A 13,924-nucleotide genomic window follows, 5' to 3' on the forward strand; every position below is an offset into this window, starting at 1 on the left:
TCTCAGTTTGTTAGACAGAGTTAATCAAAACCGCGGCCGCAATATTAAACGTGAGCGACCAAGAATTCAGCCTCGAAGACATTAAAAGACTTTGCCCCTGTGCTAACCCAAGTAAGGAGTCCGTTTTGCTGACCTGTGAAATGTTTCCGAAAAGCGATGGTTTAACCCTGTAATTTTTGCAAATGAGGGAAGACGTAGAAATCCAAGTAGCTTTGCAGGAATCTAGCGAACTGATCAAAAAACAAATGGGAAGTAACGCATTGTGCAGTGGGCTCAGAAAGTGCGAAACAAAGCACCTCCCCCAGTTATTCACCCGGCATGCTCAGTGGTTCGTACCATGGTACCACGGTACCATGGTATCATGGTGGTTCGTACCATGGTATTGCATTTTAATTTTTGCGGAAAACTGGAGCGTCGTTCTTCCGCGAGCGGTACTCTGCTTTCATAGGAAGAACTAAGTCGTGGCTATCTTCATTTGCGTCGCTACAACGGAGCGCAAAATCCATAGCTTTGAAGTTGTCAGCGACGACATTGTGCACAACGCAGCACACACACTCTCCGCTCTGCGCACTGTTGGAGTGGCATGAAGAAAACATTCTGATATTTACAAAACTTTTTCGCATCTCCGATGGGGAGGCTGGTCAATTCAAAAAATAGGTTGGAACTGTATGTGGTGGCGAAAAGAAAGAAGTGATTACATTGATTTCTTTTGAAGCTACGAGACACAGCAAAAGTGCGTGTAATGGAGTTTGGAGAGTTCTCAAGCACCAAGATTTTTTGCACCACCTCAGGTCGTCAGAACTAGAAGCAATTAAAGTGCTGATGATTCTTCTCGTGTAGTAGCCCGGAAAGGGACCATAGAATTGTACTCCTCAAAAGTGAAGCGGCATGCCTCGCCCAATATCGTGACACATTAAGAAAAGAATGAAATTTTTCGTCTTGTGAAGAACATATAATCCTGGAACTTGTAGGTGAAGGCTAAAAATAAAAATCGGACTTTCAGGGTTATGATAAAGAACAAAAAAGCGAATCTTCAGGAGTAATGTTACACTTACATAAAATCACTTTTTTTATCACCATAAGCGTTAGCGTGGGCTTATAATACTAAATGCCATGTATTGTTATGCATTTCCCGTGTTTATCTGTATGACTTATTATTGCCTCGAATGAAAAGAAAGTGAAGAAGTTTTAAACGAGCCTCGCCAGTATACGTGAAAATGCGGCCGCATGAAAGAAGCAAAATTTCGCACACAGCCCGCTACGTTTTTGAAAATAATTTATCTCGTCCCTTCATTGCCTTACATAGAGGTTTGTAAAACTGAATTATTGTGCTTGGTAAATTAAAAAAAATGCAAGAAGTTTATTTAAAAAAAAAAAGATTTCTTTGGATTTTACAAGTAAACTGGACATGTGCATTAACGTTCTTTTGTTTAAATTATAATATAGCAGTCATGGGTCATTTGTACTAAATGGTGCATGGTGTATATCAGTGTTGCGGAGTTGCCACTCCGGAGTTCGAATGATTCCGGAATCATTCCGAATTTTCGCGACCCCGGAATGGAATGGGAATGGAATGGCGGAAACGTTGAGGGGAATGGAATGGGATTGGAATTAGATGTCTTTTGCCCGGAATGGAATGGGAATGGAATGGGAAAGGAACGGGCCCGGTTATTCATTTTTTTGTGTGTGTGTGTGTGTGTGTGTGTGTGTTTACGGTCAATTTTAGCCTGTGAGCCGAGCCAGTTTCTCAAAAATAAAATGAGCGGGCGGAAAACAGCTAACCCGCTTGGAGCTCTAACAGACTTATACGCAAAAAATGCAACATAAAAAAGAAGCGTCACAGCAAAGAGCAGAGGGGGAGGGGGGTGGGGCTCGCGGTGGCGCCTTTCGCGCAGGCGACGGGCTTTACTGGTGTTACACGAGAGCGAGCGGAACAAGAAACCAAGCACCAAGCAAAAGAAACGAAGGCATGGAGAATACACGCGCGCACAGACTGAGATCTGGGAGCGGGGGACGACTCATACCTCGCAGAGCTCTGATACCTCGTTGACTCGGGCGCCGTCGAAAGATGATCAGTTATTGTTTTCTTATAGTTCGAGGAGCGTTGTTTAGCAGGCGGCCTGTTGCCTTCCAAGTTCATTCGTGCGCACTCATTTGAAGTGCGAAATCTGGGTTTGCTTCGGCATTAAAACAAAGCGAGATTCACTTTTCTCTTCTCCTCTTGCACTTTGCTCCGACGCTTGTCTTTTTATACTACATTTTTACGTGTAGGTCCACCTTTTACTTGGTCTTAGTTCCGATGCTTGTTTTCTGTGTTATATGTTTTACATTCAAGCGGGTTAAGGTTACAAGCAAGCTATCGGATTCCCGCTTATTTCCTTTGACGTAAGTCTCTGCCTACTTTGTTTCACCTTGTGATGGACCGCTGCGGACGCTACGAGTCACCCCAGCCAATCCAGCACCGTGAGCGGGACTACACGCACGACGCGTTGCTCCGCCCCAGGGTCATGCGACACTAAGAACAGAAGGCACTGGATTGGTTTCGATGACTCTCTTGCTGTCTGTTGCGGTCCATCGTAAGGTGAAGTAGATTGTCGCCACCGCTCTTGTCGCGTGACCGAACTGACTAGACCTGCAGAAAGACAGTTTCGTGACATGGTATATACAGTCTCTCGTGCTGTGCCGTAGAGGTTGCACTTTGTCAGAGGATGTGTTCTTGCCACTGTACATGGAGTCGCCTCCAGCAGCGTACTAGCCGTATTGCTGTGCAGGTATTTGAAGAATACAGTAATCTAGCTTATTTCTGCGCCACGCACGAACTGGACATTTTTATGGTCTTATCAAACAAACACGCTCGCCGCGTATGTCCTAGAAGATAAATGCAAAAAATTTTGCCAAAAAATTTGTGGATTTAAGTTTTGCTGTTTGTTGCGAGCCACGTGGTCGAAAGACCGACGTTTTAAACAAACATCAAGATATCAAGGGGTTTTCTCGATGTTTGCATACAATGTAAACAAACAGTTTCTTCCACCAGCTTAGTAAAATCAGTGCTTTTTTGAGGCATTTTGCATTTTATTGCAATTGTCTATGCGTTTGATAATGTCAACTTTACGGTGCTTATGGCGGCAACACAATGTAGCTGTCAAGGGCCAACTTTTACGTTAAAGAATTAGTGGAATGGAATGGAACGATTCAGCCATTCCAGGAGTGGGAATGGGCCCAGTGTCCCCATTCCTAGGAGTTGAAAGGAATGGAATTATCGAAAACTCTAATTCCCCGGAATGGAATTGGAATGGAATGGGGGTGCCCATTCCGCAACACTGGTGTATATTAGTGGTTCTCAAATGGGGGTCCGCGGACCCTTTGGGGTCCCGCAAGCCCTGCCTCATGAGTCAAGCCCGGTAATAAATGTTGTCTTTTTTTAGGTCCAAAAGAAATGTTTCAGTTTTCAAGCCAGTTTTCTCGCGTGAATGTCAATAATAGAGGTCTATTTCACACTAGCCCTTAGTTATATCCATTTATAAAATCCTTATTATATTTACCTTCAACCTTTCCTCTCCTCTCACCACGAACGGGGTCCTCCATCATCTCCGCCGATTCACAAGGGGTCCGGGAAACATCGGTGGTTGAAAACCAGTGGTGTATATCATAAACATCATGGTCGCGTTCTTTTATGGAAATATATATATATATATATATATATATATATATATATATATATATATATATATATATATATATATATATAATTACTTAAAAGGCTTGACAACGGCCCAAATCTTTTTATTTCTGAATTGAGGTAAAATATGTCTTCTTTTCAAATGCACTGCTTAATATGACGAAACAATGTAGGTCAAAGGACTTTTATTACACATATAAGAAAACAGAAAAAAGATTATTAAAAAAAAAAGATTGGAAAAAGAAAAATATGTATTTGCTTTATTTTTTGCATTTCTTCTTAAGTTTACAGTGCTTTTTTATATGAACTTACCTAAATTAACAATATTCTAATTTTTAGATAGGCTTACATAAAAGGTTTCATTTGATATGTTTCTTATGCCTTAAGTAATTGTACATCCAAAGCTAGGTTGATTCAAACTTGGTCTATTATTGTCAAAAGTACAAGATTTAAAAAAAAATTATTTTATAAAATAAAAAACAAATAAAAAGCGCACTTTTCGCACTAATCACACCCAAGAATGACCGGATGTACCATATTTGTGACGACAACAAAATCATGTAGTAGTTGTATTGCTTCGCTAATCACTGTCAAGGACATTACGCCTGTAGATTTTAGCTAGGAACCATTGGCAGAAAGGAGCTTGGTAGTAGTTGCCTTGAGATTTGTTAGCAAGCTAGATACAACTCCACTATCAATGATGCTTACTGCTGACCCGGGGTCCACAGCAGCAGTAAACTGCTGGTTGAGTTCCACAATATGTATAGATACACATAATGGCGAGTAAGGTTTAGAAATCTTCACTGATGTTTGTTCTCCTACAATTACGTCTAATGTAACGTTGGGGACTGGATGAACTACCAGCGAGCCCTGCCCCGATGTCTCGTGGGAGCGTTTCCCGGGTGTGTTGTTCCATGGGGCTCATTCGGTCACTGTCGAGCAAAATGTCCGATGGCCCCACAGCGGAAGCAAGTTTTTGGCCACGACAACTTGTGGCGGTTCATCATGGAAAAAATTCTGAAAGCTGTAGTACGTGCTGCCATTTCCGTAGTCCAGCTTTAGTCCAACAGCTTGGACTAAAGCTGCTCGCGGGGTGGTTGGGCGTCCTAGGCGGACAATCTGTTGAATCTGGACAAAACCAATGGCGTCCAGAAATAAATCGGTAGCCAAAGTATTTATCATGTCGGGGGAAGAGCTTGGAAAAGATTTTGATGCAAGACGTTCAAAGCTGACTGCCAGCTCTGGGAAAGTCTCGCCAGAACGTTAACGGCGAGAGCGCAGTTCCGCATAGTGAAGTTGCTCAAGGTGAGAGTCGCCGAACCGGGCGTGCATGGCAGCGATCAAGGTTGGGTAGTCGTGAAGGCGGTTCGCTGGGATAGTCTAAGTCTAAGATTTCGATGGCCTTCCCCCGGAGGTAAGACACTAGGTCTCTTGCTTTGATTAAGACGTTCCAGCCGTTGGCTTCTGCAATCGTTTCAAACTGCATCTGATAGGCTTCCTAGGAAACCGTTCCGTCAAATGGTTGCGATTTCAAAAGAGATGCGCTGTGTGCCGCACTACTTGGAGGAGCTGCGCTGCCTCGGGAAAGTGGTGGTGCGGCCTCGGCTTGTTGCAGTTGATTTCGGAGGGCCTGCAGTTCGAACCGTAAATGGCGCACCTGGACTTTCGTGAAATCTTGGTTGTCAGCGCCCCAGGCAGATCGATCTTCCAGGTCTCGAACGTTGTTATCTTTGTGATCGGTGGCGTGGGACTCAGAGCGGGTGAGAGGCATATTTCACCGCTGCCACCAAGACTGTAGCGATAATTCTCCTCAGTTACTTAGTCGAGCCGTCCCGTTCTCAGTTCCCGTCGTCTCCTTCCTCTTTCCTTTTATTAACGTAGCAATATAAATATATATATATATATATATATATATATATATATATATATATATATATATATATATATATATATATATATATATATATATATTTATATATATATGTATGTATAGCGGACATGGTGACATAGGAGCCAAGTGGCCGAAGGCGTATATATAACAAAGTGAAAAGCTCACTACTTTTACCTTTTATGGGCTCAAAGAAGGTGTTAAAATCACCCTTCTCGTCTGTGGGACCCCGTAAAAAAGTGTAATCGACATGCCTCACATAACGAATGACACTATCGTCGTAGGCAGTGTAGTCTGTGAATTTGTAAAGTGGGCTTTAAAATAATCCGCCAGGCATGGTCCCAACATACTTTGCCCTTCTATAAGGTTAATTCTCTTATACAAGAAGATACCTTATTGCGATTAAAACTTCCTTTAAACTCTCCATACAACCTCAGGGTGATGTTTCGTGGCGTCACAGAAATTTTGCTCATAGAACGGCGATTTTGCTTTTTTTTTTTTTTAGTTCCGACGCTACTTCGTTTATAAGTTTATTAGAAACATAAAAGCGTGTCTTGATTTTTTGAAGTCACCACTCCCTATATAAACGAGTTCTATTTTACATTATTTTTTCACGCAGAGGTTTTACCCACGGTTTCCCTGTCTTCCTGTTTATAGTGACTGTTTTGAACAGTAAATGTAAGTCATAAAGTGATTTAAAAGTGTGAAAGAATTCGGTTTTAGGATTCATTCGCATCTAATTTAGATGCAGTTCATGCATTACATTCATGTGGACGAAAAGAAAATCTCTTTCGCTCCGTAGTTATGAGTCAAGGTAGTAATAGGTGGCACTCAAGAGAATGCACTCTAAGGCGAGGTTCAGATACCTGTGTGTCTAGTTGCAACTGACTATGTTGCGTTTCCTTGTGATTGCTCCAGGCGAGAGAATATACACTGGCGCCATCTATCGTGTAATCCCTATAACGCTTGAAACTCGCATTTATTTCCGTAATGTTTTGCGCATCATTCTTCACGACGGGCTTGAAAAACTTCCGACAATGTTACAAAGGACCGTATATTATCGATGATGCCTACATTTGTTCTCCCAAGCACTGCAAAACCCTCACTCAAGTTAACGGCCAACACAGAGCTACCTAATAGATGGTGCCAGTGTGCCTTGGCGTAAGTGATCAAAAAGGCTGTACAAGGCTGCACAATGCACTGGGTTGGAACCAAACGAATGTGTGCGAACAAGCTTTAAGATTCGCGGTCCCGTATGGTGAAGCTTGACTCTTCTCCAGGTGATGACGGCGTTAATCCCCAATTTTTTAGAAACACCGCTGTGTATTCTTCTCTAATATGATCATAAATTTTTGCGCAGTCATTGGAATCCTGTACGCTCCCGAAAGTCCGGAAGGTGGAAAAGGTGGTTCCTCTGCACAAGTCAGGTGAAACCCATGGTCCCAATAATTATAGACCCATTTCACTAACAAGCATGCCGTGCAAACTCATGGAGCATGTCAACTACCGTCACATTGTTTCCTTCCTTGAAACTAATTATTTTTTTCAGTATTCATCAACACGGCTTTAGAAAAATTTATTCGTGTGAGACTAAACTACTTGCCTTTACCAACGACTTGTTTTCTCCTATGAATTGTTTTATCACAGTTGACTGCATTTTCATCGACCTTTCTAAAGAATTCGACACTGTCTTTCATAGTCTGCTCCTTTGTAAACAAAGTAACCTTAGCTTGAACCCTAATATTTTAAAATAGATGGAATGCTTTTTGCGTAATGGTACGCAATTTCTAACTGCCAACGATCATAACTGCCCTCACTGTCCCGTAACGTTCGGTGTCCCGAAGTGGTCAGTGCTTGGACCCTTGCTTTTTCTTGTTTATATTAACGACCTGCCTAACTGCATTTCTTCATCTATAAAACTTTTTGCTAACGATTGCGTTATTTATCACTATATTCTGGATCCTGGAGATCGTTCCGCCCTTCATTCTGACCTAGATAATATTTCATCTTGGTGTGGTACCTGGCTAATGAAACCTAACGCTACCAAATGCAAGTCGATGAGAATTTCACGTCATTCTAATCATGTGTTACCGTGTGACTACTTACTTAACAATGTTTATTTAATGCAGATTTCCTCCTACAAGTATTTAGGCATTACGATTTCTGATAACCTTTCATGACAAAATCACGTGGACCAGATCACAAGGAACGCTAATCGTTCACTCAATTACCTACGGCGTAACTTCTCTTTAGCCCCAACTAACCTAAAAGTTATGGTCTATAAAGCTTGAGACCGATCAAAGCTGGACTGCGCATCATCAATCTGGGACCCTAACATCAACTGCCTTATTTTTCTAATAGAAGCCATCCAGAACCGTTCAGCGCGTTTTATTTTTTTAATTACTTCCGTACTGCCAGTGTCTCTTCAATGAAATCAAATCTTAAATTGCCCAATGTTTCATTGCGTCTTAAAATGTCTCGCCTTTGTCTCCTTTCATAGGATTTATCATTTTAACTCCTCCCCCAGCGGTTCTCTTTTTGCCACCATTGTATATTTCTTCCCACAGCGAGCACCAGTACAAGGTTGGCGTGCCAAGCAGCCACACTAATTTACATTTCTATTCCTTCATTCCCAAAACTTGCGTCGACTGGAACCACCTCCCCGCCTCCATCGCCCTGATCACCGGCACCGTCCGCTTCAAATCAGCCATCTGCAATTATTTTCTTGCAACCGTGCTGCTGTGTTTATGTTGACGTTTATTATTATTTTTTGTGTTTATTCCGCCCACTCCTCTTTGTAATGATTCGGCCTTAAGAGTATATAAATGAAATTAAATGAATATATTGAACTTCTGGCATGACCCTAAGTGCACGCAATTAGCATAACACCATAACACACGCCATTAAGCATACGATAAGCATAACATTAAGCACAACACTTCTGCGAAGTAACAAATCAGCATTTTAGCAGGTTGAGCTCTTTCTGATTCTAAATACGCAAATATTCTCTCTCCTAACATCGAATGCAAGATTTATTTCTTTAAAAGTAGCGTATGACACACCGCAAACCTGACATGGGTAGTTTCTCTTTTATTTGATTGGCTTCTAGAGTTTGAAATTCTTTAACGACAACTACTTGCTTTGCCGTGCCAGCAGCTTCACCAATTTAGGCGGTCCATTTACAGCGCTCAACACTTGCTTCTACTACTAAAATGTGACAAAGCACCAAGGTCGTGTTCGTGCTAATTGTGACATTCAGCGTAGCACGCCAAGCATTGAATGTTACAGCTCTTGGTGACTGTCGTGCTTCCCGCAGTGGTAAGAGTACTTGAGCGTACCACACTCCTACGTGTGCCGGTTACAGTTCAAACTGTAACCGGCACACGTAGGGCTCAAGGAGAGACAACCCCTATAGGTCCTCATTATAAAGAAAAATTGTGGCATGCGTTTGTCGCATGCATTGTATAAATCAAGTTGAATGAGTAGTGACGTCAGACAAGTCATATTTGGGGCGGCAGCGATAACTTATATTTGGGTTTGTTCTCTCCGTGTAACTGTAGTAACTCACAGCTTAAGAAGCGTAGAAAGTCCCGTGTAACTTATTATCGTTGTGCAGTCAATGAGGTTGCGGCGTCAGCCGAAAAAGAATTCCGATGAACAAATTATAAAGCAAGGCGCTTTGCACATAATGCACGAAGCAAGAAATGTGAACATGATAAAGCAGACTTTTTTTTTTTAATATGTCGGTGAATACAAATTCTTATGAATGCCGCGTTCTTTATACGGTACGTGTACAGGCGGTTTTCACTGTTCATTTATAAGTCCGCTTGTAACTCCGCGCGTGAAGCCTTCAATAAACAACCCCCCCCCTCAAAAAAAAAAAGAAAACAACAAACAAACAACAACAACATTAACAGGATTTCGCTATGTCGGATTGTTTGATGTTCTCCAGGACATGATGCCACATTACCGGAAATGTTATTGCAACTCCAGCTGCAGCTATTCCCCCAATTACGAAATTACCGGCCTTTATACATATATATATATATATATATCGTACTACCAAAGTGAGGGTATAGTTGTTTGAATAAAACTGCATGGTTTAAGTAAACAAATCATTCAATTAGAGGGAAAATACTGTTAAAAGCAGAGCTCTTGTATGTTTCTTAGGATCGTTTAGAAAGATAATACTTAATTGCATATATATCTTATTTTAATTATTTGTAATATTAAAATTATATATATATATATATATATATATGTGTGTGTGAAGTAAGGTTAGTATAAAAACAATGGGCCGGGAAAAGTTAAGAAGTCAAAGATGCGTACAGTCGGAGTTACTAATTCGACGCTTAGTACGACGTTTCGAGCGGGGACCGCTCTTTATCAGGTGAAGAGCGGTCCCCGCTCGAAACGTCGTACTAAACTTCCAATTAGTAACTCCGACAGTACGCATCTTTGACTTATATATATATATATATATATATATATATATATATATATTGCCGCGCGCGCAGCTGGCCAAGTAGGCAGCGCGCGCGTGGCCTAACGGTTATCGCGCTTGTCTCCCACGGAGAAGGCCAGGGTTCGATTCCTGGCCGCGACTACACATTTTTGTTGACAGTGTAATTTGATGTTCTAGTGAATTCGAGAACCGTCTTGCTGATTCGAGGTTAGAATGTTCTACACACCGAACCTTCTACGCCGAACGATCCAGAAACCCACGAGGGTACATAAGGGGGATTCCGCAAGGCGAGCGCAGTCAGTTTCGCCCCTGCGCTCGACTCTGCTGTCTCGCCGACTTCGACGCCCGCGACGCTCTGTTATTATCTTTTGTACCCTTTTATTTTTGGCACAAGTTAGCCACATTAAACGTTTATTTCTTCCTTTTTATTTCCTGTTTTTTTTGGTCACCACCCGTGACATTGTGGTGGAGGTGCGGGGTACCCGCATGCCCGTGCAGCGCTCCCCTCCGAGTTCCCGCAGTGCAAGTCCGGACCCAGCCCCCCGAGGACCGAGCGAAGACCAGATCGAGACCCGATCCAGTCGCCGCACCCAAGGTCTACCCCCGGAACACGGACTTCTGCCACCCCGGACCAGGCAGCCAACGAGGCCGACGATGGACAACCAGTCGTCGCAGAACCCGTCCGCCGCCGCCGTCGTATACCTTCCCGTCGCACCCCGGACTCCGACGCCATTCCACGGGGAGGTCCACGAGGACGTTGAAGATTGGCTGCAGCATTACGAACGAGTTGCTCGCCATAACGCATGGGCTCCGGAGCAGTGCCTTCAGAACGTCTACTTCGCTCTGGAAGGCACGGCACGCACCTGGTTCGAAAACCACGAAGCGTCAATTTCGTCGTCGCAAGACTTCCAGGCAGAACTTCGACGCACGTTTGCCAGCCAGCAGCGACGTCAGCGGGCCGAGGAACTTCTCCAAGCAAGAAGCCAAGGGCCGAACGAGAGCGTCACAAGTTTCGTCGAGGACGTTCTCCGCCTCATGAACCGCGCCGACCCAAACGCTCCTGACGAGAAGAAGCTGCGGTCCCTGATGCGAGGGGTGAAAGAGACCATCTTCGGAGGCCTTGTCCGCAACCCCCCAGCCACCGTCGAAGATTTCGTCAAGGAAGCCACAAACATCGAACGGGCCCTTCAAGCACGGGCCTCCCATTACCAGCGACTTCCCGGCGTCGCTGCCTTCTCGAATTGCAGCTGCACCGGCCCGGACTATCGCGACATCATCCGGGACGTCGTGCGGGAGGAAATCAGGAAGCTTCTTCCTGCTGCCGCTAGCCCGGATTCGCCCTCAATCGCCGTGATTGTCCGGGAAGAAGTTCAGAAGGCGCTGCAGCCACAAGCTCTTGTCAACGCCGCTCCCGAACAACCGACACTGAGCTACGCCGCAGCTACCCGACGACCACCGCCCCCTGCTCACCCGTACACCGCGCCACCCCGACGTGAACCTCCAGCGCCGCAGTTTCCCCGACGCCAGGAAGATCGGGCGCACGCCCACCCAGAACAGGCAGCGCCACGAAAGACCGACGTGTGGAGGACAGCGGATCGACGACCCCTGTGCTATCACTGCGGTGAAGCCGGCCACATTTACCGTCGATGCCCCTACAGACAACTGGGGCTGCGCGGGTTCCACCCGAGCGACCCGCGCCCAAGATACGACGAACGCCCTCGCGACATTGAGGAGTACCTCCGACGCTCGCCCTCCCCAGTGTCGTCTCTCCGCCGTGAAGCCCGCTCCCCATCGCCACGACGTTCAGCGTCCCCAGCGCAGCGATCCCGCCGAGAGAGCCTATCTCCCCTGCGTCGTCGGGAAAACTAAGTGCGGCAACGCCTGGAGGTGACGTTGCCGAAAACGACGGAAGAAAACAGCCTCCAAGAACGCCGGAGCGCTCCCACTCTACCGACGCCCAGCATCGTACCGACGTCCCTGCAACGGTGTCCAACAGCCTAAACGTTGTTATTCACGGCCTCGACGCATCGGCACTTGTGGACACCGGAGCGGACTACTCAGTCTTGAGTGGGAGGCTCCCTCGCCGCCTGCGAAAAGTGACGACGCCGTGGGATGGACCTCAAATACGAACCGCCGGAGGGCATCTCATCACACCAGTCGGAAGATGCACCGCTCGAGTCAAGATCCATGGGGAGACGTGCCCTGTGAAATTTGTCATTCTACAAGACTGTGCCAGGGACGTCATTCTCGGCATGGACTTTCTGTGCGAATACGGCGCTGTCATCGACCTGGGTGAGAACAGATTGACGCTGCGGAAGCCTGTTCCGCCTTCAGAGAAACCCCAAAGAGCGTCACCCGCCATCCGAGTCGCTGCCGACCACGTGAACCTGCCACCGCGATCAAGTGTTGTCATACCCGTCGTGGCCGATACAGCTACCTGCGGCGAAGTTGTCCTGGAAGGCAACCTTCAATTGCTCCTGGGAAGAGGAATAGACGTCGCAAGAGGAGTAGCTGAACTTCAGGATGGGCGGACTGTGGTCCTCGTGACGAACTTCCGAAATCAAACGCAACACCTCACAAAAGGTGCCGCTGTGGGCCACGTCAAGAAACTTCGGAACTCCGCCGAAATCGCCGCGATTGCTGAAGAATCACCACCTCAGCAAGGCAGTAAGTCGCCAGCGCAGCTTGACATTGACCCTAAGCTTCCGGGCCCAAAACGACGGCAGCTGATTAACCTCCTCACCGAGTACCGCGATTGCTTTGCGACGTCGTCGAGGGTGCGCCAAACTGCCGTTGCGAAGCACCGAATCGTTACCGAAGACGACGCGCGCCCTGTGCATCGATCGCCGTACAGAGTCTCCGTCAAAGAAAGGGAGGTGATCCAGGAGCAAGTCCAAGAGATGCTGAACGACGACATAATCCAGCCATCAAGCAGTCCTTGGGCTTCTCCAGTCGTACTGGTTAAGAAGAAGGACGGAACGCTTAGGTTCTGCGTGGACTACCGGCAGCTGAACGCGGTGGCGAAGAAAGACGTCTACCCACTTCCCCGCATCGACGACACGTTAGACCGGCTGCGCCACTCTCGATACTTCTCATCGATGGACCTGAAGAGCGGCTACTGGCAGATCGAAGTCGACGAACGGTACCGAGAGAAGACAGCTTTCGTCACGCCGGATGGGCTGGACGAGTTCAAGGTGATGCCCTTCGGACTATGCACGGCGCCAGCAACTTTCCAGCGTGTCATGGACACCGTACTGGCAGGACTGAAGTGGCAGAGCTGTCTCGTCTACCTCGATGACGTCGTGGTGTTTTCCAGCGACTTCGACGAGCACTTGAGACGACTCCGAGCAGTTCTCCAAGCCATACGGACCGCCGGACTCACCCTGAAGCCGTCAAAGTGTCGGTTCGCCTATGACGAACTGAAGTTCCTAGGTCACGTGGTTAGTAACGAAGGCGTTCGCCCCGACCCAGAGAAGACTCGCGCCGTCACGTCATTTCCAGCGCCGACAGACAAGAAGGCCGTACGAAGATTCCTTGGACTTTGTGCCTACTATCGTCGCTTTGTTCGGGATTTCGCAAGGATTTCCGCACCACTCAGAAACCTCACGAAGGACGCCGAGAGGTTCGAATGGGCCGAGGAAAAGCAGCAAGCATTCGACGAGCTGAAGCGACGACTCCAGACGCCTCCGGTTCTTGGACATTTCGATCAGGATGCGGACACCGAGATTCACACTGACGCAAGTAACGCAGGACTTGGCGCGGTACTAGTTCAAGTACAAGAAGGCACCGAGCGAGTCATCGCCTACGCAAGTCGGACACTGTCCAAGGCAGAGAGAAACTACTCCACGACTGAGAAAGAATGCCTTGCGGTCGTCTGGGCAATTACGAAGTT

The sequence above is a fragment of the Ixodes scapularis genome, unplaced genomic scaffold (assembly GCF_016920785.2).
Source record: "Ixodes scapularis isolate PalLabHiFi unplaced genomic scaffold, ASM1692078v2 PGA_scaffold1__304_contigs__length_218370807, whole genome shotgun sequence".
NCBI lineage: Eukaryota > Metazoa > Arthropoda > Arachnida > Ixodida > Ixodidae > Ixodes > Ixodes scapularis.